At 49.4% G+C, this 22,231-nt stretch overlaps 1 protein-coding gene across 2 annotated transcripts in view; it reads left to right on the top strand.

The window, feature by feature from the left end:
• Positions 1-13,387: 13,387 nt before the first annotated feature.
• Positions 13,388-22,231, top strand: part of CERS2 (ceramide synthase 2) — a 49,430-nt gene continuing 40,586 nt past the window's right edge. The window contains exon 1 of one of the 2 annotated variants that reach the window (XM_074981364.1): positions 13,388-13,473. The gene's annotated coding sequence lies outside the window, so the exon portion shown is untranslated. Of the gene's footprint in view, positions 13,474-19,836; positions 19,936-22,231 lie in introns of those variants that run through there. The other variant, XM_074981365.1, reaches the window with a different exon arrangement.

Genomic DNA, 22,231 nt, shown 5'->3' with positions numbered 1-22,231 from the left:
GTTTCCGCAAAGATCCAGAATGCTCTAGAAGGATGTGGGGGGACACAACTCCACAGTTTACGTCAAACGTTCTGTTGGCCTTTCTGTCGTTAGCAGCAAAACCGGCACCCAAAGCCTGGCGCCCCTACTGGCCAGTTACCTACTCCTAAATCTGGCTCTATGTGTGTGCGTGTACATGTACTGCCAGCCTGCCCACCTCACACACTGCTTTCCCGGCCTCGTGAGCTAGGGCAGAGGTGTAAGTGGGGATGGGGTTGGCGTGGGGAGCACAGACTGAGGGGGGATCGGGGAGGGACCAGGGCACTGGAGGAGGTGGGTGTTGAGGGCAGCACAGACTGAGGGGGGATCGGGGAGGGACCAGGGCACTGGAGGAGGTGGGTGTTGAGGGCAGCACAGACTGAGGGGGGATCGGGGAGGGACCAGGGCACTGGAGGAGGTGGGTGTTGAGGGCAGCACAGACTGAGGGGGGATCGGGGAGGGACCAGGGCACTGGAGGAGGTGGGTGTTGAGGGCAGCACAGACTGAGGGGGGATCGGGGAGGGACCAGGGCACTGGAGGAGGTGGGTGTTGAGGGCAGCACAGACTGAGGGGGGATCGGGAAGGGACCAGGGCACTGGCGGATTTGGGTGTTGAGGGCAGCACAGACTGAGGGGGGATCGGGGAGGGACCAGGGCACTGGAGGAGGTGGGTGTTGAGGGGAGCACAGACTGAGGGGGGACTGGGGAGGGACCAGGGCACTGGAGGAGGTGGGTGTTGAGGGCAGCACAGACTGAGGGGGGACTGGGGAGGGACCAGGGCACTGGAGGAGGTGGGTGTTGAGGGCAGCACAGACTGAGGGGGGATCGGGGAGGGACCAGGGCACTGGCGGATTTGGGTGTTGAGGGCAGCACAGACTGAGGGGGGACTGGGGAGGGACCAGGGCACTGGAGGAGGTGGGTGTTGAGGGCAGCACAGACTGAGGGGGGATCGGGGAGGGACCAGGGCATTGGAGGAGGTGGGTGTTGAGGGCAGCACAGACTGAGGGGGGACTGGGGAGGGACCAGGGCACTGGAGGAGGTGGGTGTTGAGGGCAGCACAGACTGAGGGGGGATCGGGGAGGGACCAGGGCACTGGAGGAGGTGGGTGTTGAGGGCAGCACAGACTGAGGGGGGATCGGGGAGGGACCAGGGCACTGGAGGAGGTGGGTGTTGAGGGGAGCACAGACTGGGGGGGGATCGGGGAGGGACCAGGGCACTGGAGGAGGTGGGTGTTGAGGGGAGCACAGACTGAGGGGGGATCGGGGAGGGACCAGGGCACTGGAGGAGCTGGGTGGTAAATCAGTAGGAAACACAGGACTCTCCAGCCTGGCCTGGACCAATGGGTCCATCTTGCCCAGCATCTGGCCTCCCACAGTGGCCAATAGCAGATGCTTCAGAGGAAGTAGCAAGAACCCCCCCCACTACTGGGGTAACTCCCCCCTCAGGTCAAAAGGTTTTAAGCTGATCCCAGGAGCTTGAGTTTAATTCATCCTTGCGGAGTTCACTTTTCCCAGAACTGTCCCTCCTCCCCCTGGAAGTTTTCACTATCCGCACCCATGTCCAACTCTTCCTGGAATCCCTCTGAGATTTTGGCTTCCGTGCTATCAGTAGGCCACGAGTTCCTCCGACCGCTGGAAGCATGCATGAAAAAAATAGGCATGACATCCCACTGTGATGCAGCAGTGGGATGGGAAGGGGCTGGCTGTCAGCCCCCACCCCCAGCTCTTCACAGACCCCATGCTCCCACTGGCAGTGGTGGGAGCTGCTGGAATACAGGGTCCACCCCCCAAGGGTGGAATAAACTCCAGAGGCCAGCAAGCCAGATCCCTTCACCAGCCAAAGGGTCTCTGATGTGGAGATTCTTTGGCTGGACCGGGTCCAAGCAGCTTCAGAGACAGATGCTGCTGCAGGATTTCTCAGCCTGTGGGACTGGACGGGTTCCTGGTACGGGAGGGCCCAGCTGCCTGGCCAAACCAGCTGGGAAGGGAGGGGAGTGGCTGTGTCATACCCAGGGCTCTTACTATCTGGCTGGATTTTATTGCCTGAGCTTCCTGGTGCAACACAAGACCACACTCCTTCCAGGAGTGCAGAGACCCTGGCTAGGCCCTTGCATGCTCAGATTTTAGAGAGTGAGTTATTAATGCCTGATGTGGTAGATTTGCCCTAATAGGCCAGTTCTCTCCAATTACCCCCTGTTGGTGCCTCATCTCTCTCTCTCTGATTTCTCCCAGGTGGCCTGGCATAGCTGCCCTGTCACTCTGTGCCCATCCCTCCTTTGTCTGAAGGGCAGTGAGGGCTGCTATTGTCACTGTTATTTATTAGGTGTATTACAATAGCATTCAAGAGCCACAGCCCTCCTGAGTTCTAATCCTAACTCCATGTGACTCCCCCAGGGCATCTTTGCTGTACTCTGTGCCGCAATTTCTCTCCTGTAGACTGATGGACTGGGCCCCCCTTTACTCAGAGCATGGAGATCCCGGGGCGGGAAGTATTTATTATCTGGTTTTAAATCTGTGCTGGGGAGCTAGGCACTGTCGGAGGGGAAGGACTCATCTCAGGAGAGAAGTGCTCATTGCTTGGCAGAGGGGACCCTGCTACGCCAGGCCTGTTTGTGGCTAGCCGTATGAAGAAAAGTATAGTTCTGACAGATACTGGGCAAACTTCCTTCATGCAGTTGGGCCGATGCTCCTCTGCCCGACCCGCAGCCCCTTGATATCCCAGCCCTGCTGATATTCTCTTCAATTCCAACCTGCAGCTGATGCCTTCACAGCCCTGGGCAAGCCCAAAACAGCTCTTCTGATGTCTCTTAATTCTGATCTACAGGCCTCCCAGTCCCACTATTCTACCCAGCCAGCGAATACCCTGCAATGATGACTTGTAACCCACTCCTTGGTATTCCAAGTCCTTCCCCTAGCGTTTGCTCTGCTCATATGCAGGTTTTGCTGGTGGCCCTGCTATTTAACTAGCTGCGTGACCTGGAGAGAATCACTTTCCCAGTCCAGGCCTCAGTTTTCCCATCTTCAAAACAGGGATCGCAGCCCTTCACCGAGATGCGAAGGGGTCTATGCCATTATCACCTGTGAAATGCTTTGAAAACTGCTAGCGGAAGGTGTCTGCAGAGGACAGGTTGCACCTCTCTGGTCTGGCATGGTGGGGACCTGACAGGTCCTGAATGGCAGAATTTGCCAGACCAGAGGAGGTCCAGGGCTTCTGCCCTAGGCAGCCCCACCCTCCTGCTCCCCAGGGACTCCAGGCTTCCGAGGGCTGCCATGGGACTCTGGCAGGTGGGTGCTCTGGCCCCATCCCCCTGCTTCAGGAAGTTCTGGTGGGGGCTGTATGCCCCCCACTCCCCAAGCTGCAGCAGGGCCAGTGTGGGGTCCAGCTCTCGCCCAGGCCAGGCTGCCAGCCACTGCTCCAGACCCAGACCCAGACCCTGCCCCTGCCTCACTGATGTGTGTCTGGTGCCAGCCCCAGTCCTGCAACATCTGGGGTCTGCTGGACAAGAGAAACTCGCATTTAAGAGGTTGAACCTGTATCACAAAGTATTATAGTGAGAAAAATCTGTCCATGTAGGAGCTGTTGCAGAGCTACCTCCTGGGAACTTTATAGCAAGGGCAGGAAGGAATAACATACTGATCCTTCTTTCAGTGCACAAGCCCAGGCCCTAGGGTGTAGGACATATGACACACAATTGAGTCATTTCAATTCTGTCCAGCAGAGGGCCACCCTAACCCTCTCCTTCAATCTCTCTCTCACATATTCTGCAGTTCGTTACAATATTATTAATTTAATAGAGCGTTACTACATTTCCTAACAGACTGTAATCCCCATTGCTTTTAAACCTAACGTTTCTCACCCCTGATGCTGCTCTTCCCTTTCAAAACCTTGGACATTCATTAGCTTTTAATCAACCTATTCAGGAACCACACTTCTCTGCCTGATTGGGAGGTGAAGGCCTGCCTTTTGTGAGGCACTCAGTACACAGACCTCGGTGGGGAGGACATAGTATTTTCCAGGAATGCAAAGCAGATCACAGCTGCTGCTCCTAACTGTTATTTTTATTAACAATAATAATAATGAGGAGGAGGGATGCCTTTCTGCTTCATATTGCCCAGGTGCAGCAGATGGCAGCAGAGTAAACAAAGAGGTGTTTGCAATACAAACCTGCTAGGCTGGAACTCAGCCTTTTAAGTCTGGTGATTACATGTTCTCCCCAGCTGGGCTTTTCAGGGCTGTATCAAGGGGCATGGGCTCTCCCAATCTAATGTCATGAATGCTAAAACCTCTGACTGTAGAGCCCTACCCGGTCCGGGAGTGCAGCTCTTGGCTTTTGTTCTCTTTGATGCAGGGGAGATGGAAGATGCTGGGAAGGGTTTGGGGAAGGATTTCGGTCCAGACTGCAGAGGTGGAGTCAGATGGGCAGTGGTCCACAGTAGCACCAAGTTCTAAGAATAGTGACAGAGAGGTCGCCGTGTTAGTCTGTATTCTATCAAAACAAAAAAGCAGTCAAGTAGCACTTTAAAGACTAACAAAATAATGTGTAAGGTGATGAGCTTTCGTGGGACAGACCCACTTCTTCAGAGCAAGAACTGTATGTAGACTGAAGTGCAACAGCCAAATGATCGACTATTTTCCACCTCTGCCACAAGAAGTAATGGGCTTGTGAAAGAGATTTAGTTTAGAGATTAGGGGAAACCCTCTAACTGTAAAGCACTGGAACAAGCTACTGAGGGGGGCATGGAATTGCCATCACTGGAGGTTTTTCAGAGCAGGCTGACCAAAACACCTGTAAGGGAGGCTTTGCCTTGGTGCAGGGACTTGATCTGATGATCAGGGTTCCGTGTAAACTGGGCACTTGGGCAGCTGCCCAGGAGAGATTAAGGTACTGGCCAGCTGATTAGCAGAGTGCCCAGCGCTGGCAATGTGCGTTTCAATGGTGGTGCACATTTGCACATGGCTCAGTGCACATAACAAAATGTATTCTGCCAATGGATGGAGAAAAAATAGAGGGAACCCTGCTGATGACACCGGCAGGTGCCTTCCAGCCCCACGTTTCTGATTCTTCATGTCTAACGTGGAGCCCATGCCTAAGTCCCATGTGCATGCCAGGACTGGCCGGTGCAGGGATGGTTTCCTGCATCATCCCCTGGGAGACTCAGCAGACAAGTTGGCTGGAGCGGCAGCAGAATTGCAGTGGAACTGGGTGAAGGCCCTGCCCATGCTGAGCTCAGAGCAGGAGTGGAGCCATAGGAGAGAGAGGCAGGGGGAAGTAAGAGTGTCACAACTTCTGCCGAGGCCCTAAAGAGGAAACACTCGGTGGAACGTGATTTAGACCAGAGAAGTGACTATGCAAAACACTAGGCCCTGCTTGCTCATCAGCTGCTCCCTGCATGCCCCTGAGTCACATCCCCTGATCTTGGCAGCTTGGCCCTCCAGCTCCATTTGAATCACCAGTTGCAGAAGCTCTATGCTCAGAGGTGGTGGAGGAGCTTGTTGGGGCTTGTGCTCTCAGGGGTGCAGCTTAGAAGGGTGCGTCTCTAAACCCCATCAGCTCGGCACGGACTGTAAGCTCTGGGACAGTTGGCTTTTGTTTTAATACAACAACACCTTGAGATCAAGGGCCTAAGTCCTGCTTGTTTCCTGCCTCTGACTTCTCTTCCGCACAACTGGCAAGAGGTTACTTCAAAGTTGCAGATGGGAATAAGAAAGAGGAAGCAGAGGAGTGCAGAGATCTGCAAATAGCCACTTTGAGACACAGTAAAGAGAAGCAGGGTCTAGTGGTCAGAGCAGAGGTTTGGGCATCAGGACATCTGGATTCTCTTTCCCCAGCTCTGAGAGGAGAGTGGTGTCTAGTGGTTAGAGTAGGGAACCGCAACTCAGAAAACCTCAGTTCGACTCACACTGCTGGGAGGAAAGCAGTGCCTAGTGGTTAGATCAGGAGCCTGCGAGTCAGGGTTCCTGTGTTCTATTTCTATGCAGCCTTAGGCAAGACTCAGCCTTGCCCTGTGCCTCAGTTTCCCCATCTGCAGAATGATGACAAGGAGACTGTGACAAGTCAGTGACTGTAGGATTCTGCTTACCCAGAATTACATCTTTTGTTCCTGCTGGAACTCTTGTCACTGCTGGAAAGCCCTGTGAGTCAGGCTGAGGGGGGCCAGCCCAGCTGGGGCAGGATGGGACTATGGTCAGTGCATTTCCCACTAGTTCCCATCATGTCCTATGTGGTTAGAGCTGCTGATGCAAGCTGGGGGCACTGATCATTCTGCTTCTCTGCACAGCTGTAAGGCAGTGGTCCATGACTGCGACAGTCTCCCTCTGAGCTGATCCACAGACGGCATAAGCCTGTGACAGCTCTGTATGCTAGAGGCTTGGCTCTCTAGATCAGGGTCACCAACCCCTGCATGTGTGCTCAGCCCTGTCCATCCTCCCCCATGCATCCGGGAGCTCGCTTAAAGCCAGGCCACCTGTAGACTAACAAAAGACCAGCGAATACTACCAACCACCACCTAAACAGTAAAGCTCTACAGCTTCATTTATTTATTGACAAAGCTGTTGTATGTAGGACTATTAGTGACTATAAAAAGTATAATCAGCCCTCAGACTGTACACAGTGGTCAAAAGGTCAAATTTCGGCATTCCACCTCGGAAAGGCAGCTGACCCTTGCTGTAGATCATGGTGCAGCAGTGCCTGTGTTTAGCTCCAGGGAACCAGATTTGGTCCCAGTGCGTTACACAGGAGGGTGCCAGTTATGTGTTCTTCTACTCTGTGGGTCTGGGCAGTCATGCCAGGGCCTATGGGGGGCGGCCATCATTGCAGAGGGTGAGACCAGCAGGGCTAACCTGATGGATGGTCATGAAAATCACAACATGGACCTCTCACTCGCTTTTCCCCAGGGAGCCAGCGCACAGATGATACAGCACCAGGCTGGCATGTTTGCAGTGTCGCTGTTACTAGGTGGATAGGATTCTTTGTTCTATACCGGCTGTAGCTGCATGAGGGTGTGTTTCTGCATTCCGAGGCGTGGCAACACTCAGCTTGTGCTATGCATCTAGGACAGAGATCTGCAACCTGTGGCTCCAGAGCCACTTGCGGCTCTATGTATGTCTTTGTGGTTCCCGATGCTGTAATTGCAAAGTGAAAAAAACCCCTCCTGATTATTTTCCATATTTTGATGAACATCTAAAAGCCCAACAATGAGCGACTCATCTCTAAATAGCAAACAATATGTGATTTAGAAATGTTGGAAAACTCCCCCTTTAACATGTGCAGTGCATTGTGGGATATGTGTGTGCGCTGTTCTTAAAACAGGGGTTACAAAAAGTACGGTTTGACCTTATTTCCTTACGACTGTTTTGTACTCACATGCTTTACAGGTCTTGGATCATTGAGTTTTTTACCAAACTGAAAAAAAAAAAGGCTCTTCTTGCTCTTTTCGTTGCCAATCTCGATCTAAGAAATGCTCACAGCTACATGTTGGGATTATGTTGGTTTAGCCTCTCACAGTATGTCTACATTGCAAAAAAGCAACAACTCTGGAGCAAAACAAACCAGCAGTCCTGCAGCACTTTAAAGACTAACAAAATAATGTACTAGGTGATGAGCTTGCATGGGACAGACCCACTTCTTCAGATCTGGAAAACTCTGGAGCAGTGAGTCTCAGAACCTGGGTGAACTGACTCAGATTTGTGGGGCTCAAACCCCAGCATGGAGAGATTCCCAACCTGGCTGCAGCCCAGGTGCTGAAAGACACCTGCCATCTGCTGGGCTTCCGAACCTAAGAGAGAATGTCTGCATTTCTCTTTTTAGCCTTTGGCCCATTAACCTGGATTCTGAGACTTGATGCCTTTTGCTTTTTGTTGTACTGTAGACATATCCTTAATCTGCTGTGGAGTTGGAGGAAGGTAATGATGCGCTGTGGGATTATTAATCAGCATTCTCTGAACCACACCCAAAATGGGATAGATGAGACAGGCTCGACTGATGATTCTAGGCCCTGAGCCTGCCAGTGGGGCTGCTGCCCGCATGTGGACCCCTAAGGGGCTGCGGGATCAGAGGGTCAATAGACTCTTTTCACACCAGGGGGCAGATTTCCAAGGGCTCAGTGCCTTTTCTAAACAGCTCCGTGCCCATTGGGCCACCCAGCTGCTCCCACAAGGGTCACTTTTGGTGGGAGCCTTGGTACCCAGTGTCCTTCTCATGCACTAGGTTGTGCAAAGCCGGTCCCTTGTGTTATGGGGAGCAGGGCTTTCAGAGAAAAGGAGCCCTGTGGGGGACTAAGACAACTGAGGCCATCACACCCACCCTGTGCTATGGTGAATCCCGCTTACAGATGAAGGTACTGAGGTTGTAAGCCTCAAAAGTTTAGGTGCCCATCACTTGCCCAAGGAGCCTGGGCTGGACCAAGGTATTGAATCTAAGTTCATTAAGTGGGCTAACCACTAGGCTGTCCTGCCTCTCTAGAGAAGGGTTTGTTGGACATCTGTCTCATGTCTCTCTATCTTAGGGTTTTACCTGCCCTGCTGCCACCCTAGCATTTGAGCCCTTCACATGCACAGATGGGAAAACTGGGGACAGGGGTGTGAGGTGAAGTGACTTGCCCAAGGTTGCACAGAGAGTCTGTGACAGAGCAGAAACATGAATGTAGACCTCTGGGTAGTGCTCTGACCACTGCACCAGCTTTCCCTCCCTGCCTTCACTGCTGCCCTTCCACCCCCTGCCCTGTGCCATGGTTTCATGTACACTTATTTAACATTCCCTATATTCACTCCCATCATTTCTAAGCCTTGCCTATTAAATCTTTAGTTGCAATTTTATGGATGTTTTGACACGTGCCCCTACCTGCCACTCTGACATGCTTTCCCCACCCTACTGTGGGGGCACAAACCTCCATCTCTGTAAAGTTATGTCTCCAGTTCAAAGTAAAGACCCCTGGCTGCAAGCCGCAGAAGTGGGGTCAACTGATTTGGGCTCATATGAGGGTGCTAGAAATAGCCATGTAGCTGTTTGAGCTTGAGCAGGAGACTCACCTTCCTTATGGGGTCTCAGAACCCAGAGCTCCAGCCCAGTGATCTACACTGCTCTTTCTAGCCTAAAGTGCCTGCCCAAGTCAGTTGATACAGGTTCTGAGACTGGCTGACTTTTTGGGGTCTCTTTTGGCAGTGCAGAAGCGCTGTCAGTCTTCTGACCCCGGGGCCCCCTGCCAGCTGCAAATTGGGTGTTGCTAAAAATCATAGCATGAAACCATTGAATTATATGCTCCCCACCCCTCCCACACTGCACACTTCTCCATTGGGTCTGAGCAGGCCCACCGTGGCTGCAAGGAATCTGTCTGCTTTACAGACAGGCACCGAGTTAGATGCCTGCCAGGCTGAGTATCTTTATCACATCCACTACGCGTGGGTGCTGAACAGGTGATTGTTGAAGTCTATGGATAGATGGAGGGAAAGCTTCACTGAGAACCCTTCAGGCCCTGAGAGTGACCTGATAGTGATGTCACATTCGGGGACTAGGGTAGAGGAGGGTTTCTGAAACCATGTCTGTTATAGCTTCTCCAGGAATTTCCTGGCATGTTTCCACTGGACTGAGACTTACAGAGCATTGAACTGGGGCTCTAGTGCTCTAAGAATGAGGTGACCTCAGTTTCTCCATCTGTAAAATGGGCACAACACTGACCCTTTTTTTTTTTTTGTAAAGCACTTTTTGATACAAAGAACTAGGGATTTGACTCTGTTGATGGCATTGTTGGTACAGCAACTGATGTGAATTGTGGTGAAACTGAAAACTTTATTAATTATGAGCTGGCACTTTAAATTCTCAGGGCTGCCTTGGTCCTCCTGGCACACTAAGGGGCTCTTTAGGGAGGCATGTGATACAGGCCTAGCAGCAGTCAGTCCCAGTCTGCAAAGAGCAAGTCTAGGGGAAGGTGGGGTGAGGTATGCCTAGCTCCCTGAGAGAGCAGCCTTTTTTCTCTCTCTGGTTTTGGTTCTTTTGTGTTAAGTCCTGGAGTTTACGACATGAATATGTGTTACTCTGCAATCTTTCAGCAAGAGTCTTGGTATCCATGTCGTGAATAGAATGTGAATGATTGTGCCTCAGAGTTCAAAGCAATAGGACTGAGACTCGCCTTCCTTCTTGCCGTATTGAGTAGAGGAAGCTGACAGCTCATAGCTTGTTCAGGAGCATGAGCTAAGTCTACATGAGAAGCCTCCATCAACAGAAGTCACTGTCATAAGGGATTTCCTGGCAAAACTTCCATCAATATATTGCATCTACACATAAAAGCAGATCAAAAGAGCAATCCACTCTGTTGACAAAGAGCAGCCAGACTGCCCAGCCCTCTGTCAACAGAACAGTAGACCAGAAGCTCTGGAAACAGGGCTGCCCAGTGAACGGGAACCCCCATCTGTTGACAAAAGGGCCATGGAGCATCTACACGGCAGTTTTGTTGACAGAACACTGTCGAGAGAGGCCTTACACTGGAACAGGACGAGGTACAACACTGCTTTGTTGACAAACTGTCAACAAATCACATTTTGTGCGTAGATGCTCCACGTTTTTTCCAGGCACAAACAGACAGTTTTGCTGGGAAAGGCTTCTCATGTACATGTAGCCATGGAATCCTAAGGACTGAAGCAGGCTCATTGACCCTATGTTCAAAGGCACTGCTTGTCTGCCCTTCTTTGGACTCAGTGCCATAGCTGCCTGCACAAAACCTTGGCTGAGTTCCTATTAAAAACTCTGGGTTGTGTTCCTTGCCAATACTCTGTTGCTTCTTAAATCCAAACTCAAGGGCCATTTTTCAGGGGACACCTAATACTTCTCCTCCTGAGAACAAGAGCTTCCTACACAATGAAAAGCGGTCCTGTAGCACTTAAAGACTACCAAAATAATTTGTTAGGTGATGAGCTTTCGTTGGGCAGACCCACTTCTTCAGATCTGGAGATAGTGCTGTACTGAAAATAGTCTCCAAATCTGAAGAAGTGGTTCTGCCTCATCAAGATTTATCACCTAATAAATTATTTTGTTAGTCTTGAAAGTGCTACAGGACTGCTGTTTTGTTTTGTTAAGATACAGACTCACATGGCTGCCTCTCTGTGACTATTCCTCATGCAAGAGGTTCTTACATCAGGCTTTCGTATGTCCAGCTGCAGGGTTAATCTTGTAGTGAGGCAGGATTCTTTGTTCTTCCACTACAAGGCAAGGTTGTGTTGTCTACCTCTCAGCTCTTTTGTGTTTACCACCAACACCCAGATTTCACAAGTGAACTCTGTGCTCTAGCAGGAATTCATGAAAATGCATTTTAGGTAGTTTCAGGCTGGGCTTGTCAGGCCTGTTGCTGGAGCAAAGGGACAGGGAATGTATAATTGCTCTCTTGAGTTTGCAGTACTCTGATACAGCAAAATATAGACAAGCTGGGCTCGCCTCAAGCATCTGGAACTGTGGCACTGCATTGTGTTTTGTGACATGGGAGACAGTTCTTGGAAAGCAATGTAGAGCTTTCTCACTCCCTATTGACTGACACTGCAAAAGCCATAACAGATGCGGGACTAGTGACTCTCAGGCTATGAATATCAGCTAACAATGTCCCCCCCACAATCTTTCCACTGCATGCTTCCTCTTCTTGGTCTCTCTCACCTGCCATGCTTGCGTCATGTCGGTGACAGGCTCGAGTCATGTGTCTCCTCCAGGCAATGCAATCGTGGGCCTAGAGAAGCTCATGGAAGCAATCTCCAATGCTGACACATCAGGTGACACAGCAGTCCCCCAGGGTTGGGCGTGGAGGTTTGCAGTCCATCACCTCAGACAGACTTAATGGCAGGCCTTTCCCAGCAGCTCCAGGCGTAGAGTAAAGGGTGCAAGGCAGGGCTGATGTGCACCTAAGTATTCCTAGTTTTCAGAAGTTTAGGTAAGGGGCCCTCAGTGTTCTGAACAGGCATGAGGCCAGGCAGACTTAAGGCTGCCAACAAAGTTTTTGGGCAGTAAAATTTCCTAGTTGTTTGGGGAAATGGGTATGGGGAAGTGACGGCACATAACTGAGGGGTTCAAAAGCCTCTTGGGAGCATCTCAGTGTCACTTGGGGCAATGGTGGGCCAGAAGGAAGGTGGTAAGTGATGGGCTCTGTGTAACACACTGACCGTCAGGAGAAAGCAAGGGATAGTGGAGGGGAGTCATTGCTGCACACCCCACATTGGGGGGCCAGCCTACTGGGAGAGGGCTCTGAGGTGTGAACTGGCCCACTGCTGTCCTGATGCCCCTTTGGATGCTGGCATTCACCAGCTACTTGTTTGATCGCACTCAGGAAGTGGGTGGGGAGCATGACTGCACCTATTGATCCTCCATATCTGTCTATTGATCCTCATACGACTCATCTTTGGTTCCTGTGTTCATCTAACTATTCATCCTTGTATCTATTTCAGGGGGTTTTTTTGTTAAAAAAAAAACAGGAGCTAGTACTCAGCCAGCTCCCTGCCCCCACCCCTCCAGCCAGTCCTGCAGCTGGGCCTGCTGAGGTTCCAGTATTCAGTACTGGCACGTACCAGCACAAAAAGAGCACTGATCTATTTAGTGAGCTAATCCTCATATCTGTCAACCCCTGTACCTACCTATCACCATCTACTGATCCCTGTGTCCATCGACCCAGTATCTACCAGTCTGTGTATCTATCCTTTGACCTACTGACTCCCATATCTCTCTATTCAGTTGTTGATTCTTGTATTTATCAATCCCTGAATCTATCTATTGATCTATATCTCCCCAGATCGACCTCTTGATCCTCATACATCGCACCTCTCTATTGATCCGAGCCCATCTACTGATTACTGCATTGATCTACCTGTCCATCTGTCCCTGTCCCTGTCCCTGTCCCTTAGCTATCGATCCCTCTGTCTATTGATCTGTTGATCCCCAAATTACTTTCTTGATCTTCATACACCGCATCTCTCTGCTGATCCCCTTCTCCCTCTATTGATCCCCATATCTATTGATTCCGGATCTATCCACACCCCCAGAACCAGCGATCTGGCTGTTCCCTCATCTCTTGCTCAGTCTCCAGGGACCCGTGTGCCCCGCTGTTGAGGTTTATCGATCCCTGTCTCTCCCTATGTACCGATCCCTGGACCCATCCATCGGTCCCATCTCCGCCCCCCGAGCAGCCTGAGACCCGCTCCGCTGCCCCCGCCCACCCAGCCGGGTGGAGGAGGAGCGGGGGGCGTGGCCTCTGCCCGGAGCGGCCCCGCCCTTCGCCCGCGGTGCCTGCTGGGTCGGGGCCTCGGGCGGCCGATCGATCTCTCCGCGGTGGACTAGCGGGGCTTGAGGAGCGTCTCGCGCGGCAGCGGCGGCGGGAGGGGACGTCACTGGGCTGGGCGCGCGTTGCCCGGCGCCTGGCAGGGGAGGGTGGGGGCAGAGGCGCAGGCGAGAGGCCGCAGGGAGCCCGCTCCCTCGCCAGCTCTTCCACAGGTGAGGTGGGGGTCCGGTCCGGGGCGGGAAGTTAGCAGCGGTGCAGGGGAATCGACTTCTGTTGTGTGCCGCGGGGCGGGGTGTTGCCTGCAGGGTGGGGTTCGGCCGGGCGGGCGGCTGCTCCCCCTCCCCCCGCTACGGGACTGGGGGAGGGGCACCGGGCCCCTCTCCTTTTCTGTGGTGGGGGAGGGGCAAGGGGCACCCCCTTCTCTGTGGGACGTCGGGGGAGTTGCAGCTGTCCCGCTCCCGTGTGTGGAAGTACGTTAAAAGAGGGGGGCGCTGGGCTGGTTCTGCAGCCCGTCTCTCCCCCTCGCCGTGACTGACGCCGCGCGGTGGGGCTGGCGGCATTTCGGCCGGTGTCCACCCCCTCGAGGCGTTTACAAGAAACTGATTCCCTCTGGAACAGCGGGGGTGCCGCGTCGCTGTCGGTCCTTGGCCGTCGCCTTGGAGGGCGCCCCTGGGCTTTGAAACGATCCCAGGGCGAACTCCCTCCCCCGCCTGGTCTTTTCCAGGCGCCGGGCTTCCCGCTCGCCTGGCGGGGGTTTCGCAAAAGTGCGCTCCCCGAAGGAGAAGCGGGTGGGTCGTCGTCTCCGTCCGCAGCTCGCAGGGCGGCTTGGCAGCGGCGGCGAGGCGAAAGCTGGGACGCTGGCGAGCTGACGTGGGCTCGCCGGGCGGACTTCTGAGCCTGCGGGGCCTTTCGCCCTCCTCTTTCGGCAGGAGGGGCTGCAACAGGCTGGGTGGGTCGTGCACAGAAAGCACATTCGCCCACTGTTGATAAAAGTATGGTCCCCCCCTCCCCCCGCTTTGGGGGGCGGTGGTTTATGGAGTGTGGACGAGGCAGTGTTGGTGCGATTTTTGATCTTCCCAGGAGTCCAAGGGCTCTTTCCCACCATACTTTCTACTTTGCCGTGCCTGCCTCCTGCGTTTATAAGGGGTTGATTCATTTGCTTCCAGACTCTCTCTTTTTGAGGGGGGGGGGGGGTGAGGAGAGAGGAGTGGGTGGAATCTGCCCTGCCCCCAACCTCGTTGCTGTGGTGAGTTTGAGGCTTTTGCAAAGCACATGATGTTAGAAAGCTTAATGTAACTGGAAAGGTTTGCAGGGAGCTTGTTTTTGGAGGCCTCAATTACTGGAGTTTATCTTGTTTTGACTCTTCACATGTAAAACAGCATATATCTCTGGCAAGTCTTATTTTTTTAAGCTCCTCAGCTCCTGATTTCTCACTTTTTGAATTCCAGGAGTCATCATATGACTTGTCAGTAAATGAGCCTAATTCAGAGCTGACTGTAGTCTATGAAAAAGATTCCATATCATTCAGGCTCTACATGAATGTTCATCTTCAGACATCCCATGGTTTTGGCAGTAAGGGGGAGCAGAATCAGAGAGGTTGGGACATGGGCTTTTAATGGGCCTGAAGGGGATGGTAAGCATGAAGACGTAATAACTGTTGGACTCCTAACTTCTCTAGGATACTCTGAAATCCCCAACTTGAGGTGGCTCAAGAAAGACCACACAACAAGTTGGAAATTCCTGGCTCCCAGCCCTATGCTTCATCTGTTAGTACATTCTAGCAGTCAGTAAAATAGGTTTCATTATACAGAATCTGAGGCTCCCTTCCAAAGTAAGATAGCTAGAACCCTGGGCCATTTCTTAAACAGAATGGAAGACTCTGTTTGTAAAGTCCATTGGTACAGCACTGTAGGGGTCTCAGCTGCCATATTTTTGTGAGGGTGCAGGGAGCAGAAGAAATGCGATAGGGGCCCAGGAACTGGTAAACTAACATCAAAAGAACAGTGTGCTGGAACCCTATATGCATGAAACGTGCGGGGACACAGTCTGCAATAACTTTCTTTAGAGCACAAGATCAGCATGTAGTATAACATAACAATCTAGGAATAAGTTGAGAGGAAGGATGGTGCTGTGGTCAGGGCAGTAATCTGTGACTTGGAAGATTATTTAATTCCCTGCTCTGCTGCAGACTTCTCTGTAACCTTGTGAAAGTTATTTAGGAAGTTGATGGAAGATAAAAGCCTGAATACATTTGAGCATATGTGCCTAAGGTTCCACAGCAGGCAAATGTGCGTGATCCTTCCTCACAGAGAATTTGTGGGGATAAATGTGGTAATGATTGTGAGGTGCAGAGATACTAAGTAATGGGGGCCAGGTAAGGACCTTCAGGTAGTGTGTGTGTAACCTGCTTAATGCTCTAAAGTAATTCTTAGGCACTCTTTAAAATTACCCTGCTCTGTAGAGAAATAAATCAATGAATTTCTGGCCAAAGGAGGCATGTTGGTAGCTGTATTAAAGGGGGTATGTTTCTATCTTTGAGATAAAGTCCTGTTGCTCATCTTGCTGGAACCAGGGTCATCCCTGGTTCTAGTGTATTTACTGGGGAGCCTGAATCTTTAGCCTTGTTTGTGATGGCTCTAGCTGGCAGTCCTGGCTCTGAGCAGACCAAAATAGTTGAAAAGCAAAAGTTTGAGTCACTCTGTTTTTCAATCATAACTGGAATTATAAATATTCCTCCTAGTAGCTTGGCTGAATGAGCAGAATCTTGCAGGGGCAAGTACAGTACTGGGAACTGTGCAAAGAGAATTTAAAGAGTTTTCTGCTGCAAGGAGCTTTCACTCTGAAGCAACTGTAGGATGCAAGGCTGTTACTGCTTTTTGCTTTTGCTAGCCTTGCTGCTAGGTGCTTTGGCTTTGATCTTTTGGTCTGATTTGGATAGGTGGATCCCTGCACCCATGTTTATTGGCTGGGATCTTCATGGAGAAGTTAAATTGCGAGATGGGAGTTTTGTGTGCTATTCTTGAGCACCCAGTTAGTCAAGCATCAATAATCCATTCATTTTCCCTCCCCCTTCTCTCGCTCAGTGATTTGAAGTGCTGGACAATCAAGACTTAACTCCTGCAAGTTCATTATTTGCATCACTGGAGAGTTTCATATAATTTATCAATTCTGGGCCTATCCACCTTCCACTCCCCAATCCTCCACCAAACGACAGGTGATTTTGTTCTTTTGTTTTATGATGCCTGATTAGAACCCCCCTTGGGCCAGATCATCAGTTGGTGTAATCTGTTATTATTCCATTGTGGCTATGGCAAGTACTTGGTATTCTCTGAAATACAAGTTCCTTTTACTCGCTTTGAGTTTGGTCTACAAAATACCTTCGTTTTGAAAATTGTGGTTTCATTGTGTTTAAGTCATCAAGGGCAAAGAAGTAGTTGCCAAGATGTAATGTGTTAACTGTGAGGACAAAAAAAAAAATCTATTCTCAATAAATCCCTATCTGTCACTCAGGAATGATAGGATGTCAGTAGGGTAAGGTTGAAAAAAAATTAACTTGTCATCAGTGGTGCTCCTTCTTTGTGTATGTTTACACATGGTGAAGTTTCATTTCCGCTTTTAGTTAATTTCACTTTCTAGTTTTTATGCCCCTTATTGCTGCTTTTTGGACTTCCTGAAGGTACCCAGAAATCCACGTGACTTTTTTTTCAGGGCTCTCATCCTGCAGATATTTACACACAAACATAATTTTTTACTGTTCTGAGTAGTCCTGTAAATGCATTTAGAAACATAAAATGAAATCAGGACAAATATCTCAACAATTAATTTCAAAGTGCTTTACAAAGGTGTCCTTATATAAACAAGGAGACTGAGGTACACAGGGCTGCGTGGCAGTGCTAAGAAAAGAACAAGGTCTCCTGAGTCCCAGTCCAGAGACCCCTCCATTAGGCTGCACTATTGTGTTCTGTTTACTTGCCTGTTGTGGCGAGTGTGGTGCATTTTGTTTTTGTTTTACCTTTAGGAGTCATGTTTTCAACATTTTCTTTGGAACCACAAGGGCAAGAACTTCAGATTCTCATGTGACCTCCTAACTCCAGCACCTGGGACTTTGACTCATTATTTAAACTGTGACAATCAGTAACATGTCTGCAAATAGATCACACTTCTTTCTTCTAACATTCTGGAAACTTTCTCCAAATAATCAAACTGCGTATGTTTATGTATGTGTATAAACAAAAGCAAGTAAACAAGGAATGGAAAATGTGAGGGTAATGAGCCCAAACTCCCACTGCTTAATCACTGCTGTCTTTGTAATCTTACCATTATCTCTTATCAGTAAGGTTATCTAATTAAATTGGAATGCTTTCCACTGTATGCACAGGTGTAGGTATCTTAATACCATGGAGCACATGAGATGCTTCTGTTGCCTTATAAATAACAACAACAAGTCCTGTGGCACCTTATAGACTAACAGATATTTAGGAGCATAAGCTTTTGTGGGCAAAAACCCGCTTCATCGGATGGGTCTTTGCCCACAAAAGCGTATGCTCCTAAATATCGGTTAGTCTATAAGGTGGCACAGGATTTCTTGTTGTTTTTAAAGACTGTCTTGGCTACCCCTTTGACATAAATAATAATGTTACTTTAAAATAAACTCCCACTAAGTCTAGATTTGAAGATTAATCTTAAATTGATGATTTCCCTTCAGCTCTGAGGAGCACCTTTGCCAACACTGTAGATTTCCCTGGGTTTGGGAATCACAAGCACATAGTCTCATTCATTCTTTTTTTTTTTTTTTTTTTTTTTTAAAATTTGAAAACTTGTGGTATCAGTTAAACTAAATCCTAACTACTTGAGCAAATTCTAAGTGCAGCTGAAAAACTTCTTCATAGCCTGCAGGTGCGTGTCAGCCTCTGTTTAGATGTCTGAATCCGGCACTCTGCCAAGTTGGTTGCTTACATTCCTTGTCTGCCAGAAATCTCTCCTCTTAATGGCTTGTCTCTCACTGGCTCCTGAGCCAGTGATCTGCACAGTTCTTCTTCAGGGTAGCTTGATAGCCTAGTGGGGTGGGACACCAGCCTGTGGGTTGGGAGACCTTGATTCTCTTCTCAGCTTTGCAGCTGATCTTTTTGAGCCCTGTGGTTCCCCTTTCTGGCCTCCCTTTTTCCATTCCACCCATTGACTGTCTAGTTTTTCATTTGTGTTTTTTTTTAAATACTGCAAACATTTCTTGTGCACTTGCCTAGTGGTGACTCCTGGAGGTAAAGTTAAACCAGCATAAGTGTCATAGGCTCAGGGATTTACACTAAAATGGGGTGATAATGAGTCTTTGTCTTTCTAGGTTGGGGCCCTTTTATGGTCCTCAGGTAGTCTGTGCAGTGTCCCATGCGGCAAGTTTTGGTCAGCATCTCTGTTATGCTTCTGTCACACACCAAGAATCTGATAAGTTTGGAGCAATTTCTTAAGTGACAGAGGATGCTATTTTGGTAGTGAGCTTCTGTCAGTTTATTCTTGGTTTAGCATAGGATGGAAGGTTTTTCAATAGATTAGTTTAGGTAGCCAGTTGGAGTTCTGTATCAGAGGGGTAGCTGATTTAGTCTGTGTCTTCAAATACAACAAGACGTCCTGTGGCACCTTTTAGACTAACAGATATTTTGGAGCATAGGTTTTTGTGGGCAAAGACCCGCTTCGTCAGATGTGTCTTGTTGTTTTAGTCAGAGTTCCGTGATCTTTTGCTTATGACCATGTGCTGATGTGAATCAGGCATAATTTTCTTGTTTTATTATTTGCATCGTAATCGTGCCTAGAAGTGCTGACTGAGCCCAGGGCCCCATTGTGATTGTTAGTAAATGTAGAAGCATAGGACTTGAAGGGATCTCAAGGGGTTTTGCTAGTCTAGTCTCCTGCCTTCGAGGCAGGACTGAGTATTATTTAGACTAGGGATGTAAATAACCATTTAAATAGTTAATCAGTTAAATGACTGAAATTGTCATGTAATTGGTTAACCACCGAAGGGCAGCCAGCATTCTTGCATGCCTGTCTGGGCCAAGTGGGAGCAGCCAGGACACCACCTGCCCTGCCAGGTTGTTCTAGTACAGCTGGGGTGGGGACCCACCCAGGCCAAGTCAGGAAGGCCAGGGGCCCCCATTTGCTGCCCCCATGCAGCCGGTGTCCCACTGAACAGACACAGGTGCAGCCTGGTCTGCTGCTCCCAGGTGGCTGGCTGGACTCAGCCGGGGTTGCTCCAGCCTGCTGTGGTTAGCCATGCAACCAGTTGCCTGGTAAGCATTCCAGTAAGCCTAATGGTAACTGGTTAACCTTTTACATCCTTAATTTAGACTATGCCTGGCAGGTGTTTGACTAACCTGTTCTTAAAAATTTCCAAACACTGAGCTTCTGCAGCCTCTCTAGGTAATCTATTCCAGTGATTGAACTACACTGGGAGTTGGGAAGTTCTTTCTAATGTCCAACCTAAACCTCCATGCTATTTAAGTTTGTTGCTTTGTATCCTAGCCTCAGAGGTTAAGCAGAACAATTTTTATTCTTTTTTCTTTGTAACAACTTTTTATGTATTTCAGCTGTTATCCCCCTCAGTTTTCTCCAGATTAAACAAACCTGAACCCAGCAGGCATGCTGATGCAACAAAGTGTGTGGCGTGAATTCATTATTAGATAAAGGTAGGAGAAATAAGTATCTTCTTCCCTTTAGTGGAGAAACTGAGGCAGAGAAGTGACTTGTGAAAATCAGAGAGAGTGCATGGAACAGAGCTGTGAATGGGACCTGGGTCTTTTGAATTCCCATCTAGTGCCTGAACCATTTGCTGCCCAACTTCTGAAAATGTCATCAGCCAGGTGTAGCACTGGGACAATTGGAATGGACCAGAGCCATACAATGGGTTGGATGTTTTTTTCCCCAAGGCTGGATGTGTTTCTGAAAGATATATTCTGATTCAAACATGAATTAATTCAGAGCTGTTCTCCGTCTGTGCTATGCCGGAGGTCACACTTAGATGATCTCAGTCTAGAATCTATGAATATATAAGTGAAAAAATGAGCTGAAAAGCATTTTAATTGACTTAATGTTGCTGCTTTTGTCATATCACCCCTAAAGTAGAAAATGCAACACTCATTAACCCCTGTATTCCCCTGAGCTAAAGGGTTTGGCAGAGGAGTAATTGAAAGATAAATTCTTCCTGAGGGGCTCTTTAACTGAACATTTTTAAGTAGCTATTTTTGAAGTCTTTGCAAAAATTCTGGTAGCTATCTGGGGAGTCTCACAAAGTGTTCTTTTAAAAACTAAAACACTTCTGATTAGCTGTATGGATTAGTGTTAAAAAAGCCGAAAGGGAGGAGGTGATCCAAAGGAGTTAGGGACCTGAGGTGTATTGACTTCGAATGGACCTTCTGCAGGTAAAAAATATCCCTTGGTGCTTCTGAAAAAATCTCCCTTGATGATGATATGATGAGAGGCTTGGAATATAGGGACTTGGAGCCCCAAATTTTATTCCCAGCTCTGCCACTGGCCAGCTGAGTGACTTTGGACAAGTCACTTCTCATCTCTTTCTCCCCATGTGTTAAATGGGGACAGTGATACTGACCTCTGTAAAGTGCTGCAAGGAGTGTAGTTGAAGGGAATGAGATGTAGGGATTGGAGCCAATTGATAAGACTCCTGGGTTCTGTTTCTGTCTCTTGAGTTGGACGTGTGATCTCAGACAGGTCACTTTTCCTTCTTGATGTAAGACAGCCCCTGCCTCAGTGAGCTTTCAGTGTAACCCATCTGTAAAGTTCAAATAATGCTCACCCAGTGCTTCCACTACTAAACCAGACCATGGTTTGTTGGGCTCAACAGGGGCAGAGTGCCAAGCAAGATTCCTGATATTTTTTTCCAGTTACGAGCAGAATAAAGTATGTATCCTGAGTCATGCATAGACGTGCATCACCAATAGAAACCCATGGTGCCAGCTGTGGGTGCTCTATTTAGGTGGTAGTGCTGGAATCTCTCCTGGGTGGCTGCCCCAGCGCTCAGCTTACAGGGAACATGATGCCAAAACCCTCTGGATTCTAATTCTTGCTTGGCCACTGACTTACTTAACTGGCCCCTTATTTTCAGTCAGAAGACCTAGGGATGACCTCTCAGCTGGGGATTTCTTAAATCAGACCTTTAAAGCTTAAAATTATTATGATGGAAAGGGACCTAGGGGTTATGGTGGATGAAAGGCTGGATATGAGTAAACAGTGTGCCCTTGCAGCCAAGAAGGCTAACGCATACTCAGGTGCCTTAGGAGGAGCATTTCAAGCAGATCTAGAGAAGTAGTTATTCCTCTTTATTCAGCACTGGTGAGGCCACATCTGGAATATTGTGTCCAGTTTTGGGCCCCCCAGTATAAAAAGGATGTGGATTTGCTGGAGCAGGTTCAGCGAAGGGCAACAAAAATGGTTAAGGGTTGGGAGCACAAGACCTATGAGGATAGGCTGAGGGATTTGGGCTTGTTTAGTTTACAGAAGAGAAGACTTAGAGGTGATTTAATAGCAACCTTCAACTTCCTGAAGGGGAGCTCTAAAAAGGAGGGTGCGAAACTGTTCTCAGTGGTGTCAGATGGCAGAACAAGGAGTAATGCTCAGAAGTTGAAGAGGGAAAGGTGTAGGTTAGATATTAGGAAAAACTTCTTCACCAGGCAGGTGGTGACGCATTGAAATGTGTTGCCTAGAGAGGTGGTGGATTCTCCAACCCTTGAGGTTTTTAAGTCCCGGCTGGACAAGGTCCTGGCTGGGATGACTTAGTAGGGGTTGATCCTGCTTGAAGCAGGGGGCTGGACTAGATGACCTCCTGAGGTCCCTTCCAGCCCTGTGATTCTGTGATTACTGGGCAATCTTGAGCAAGTTGCTTCCCTGGTCTGTGCCTCAGTTTCCCCATCTGTAAAATAAGCGTATCAGGCTTTTCCTTTAACACAAGGGCTTTGAGGCCAAATCAGT

The sequence above is a fragment of the Carettochelys insculpta genome, chromosome 30 (assembly GCF_033958435.1).
Source record: "Carettochelys insculpta isolate YL-2023 chromosome 30, ASM3395843v1, whole genome shotgun sequence".
NCBI lineage: Eukaryota > Metazoa > Chordata > Testudines > Carettochelyidae > Carettochelys > Carettochelys insculpta.
This window is presented reverse-complemented; position numbering and strand designations above follow the sequence as displayed.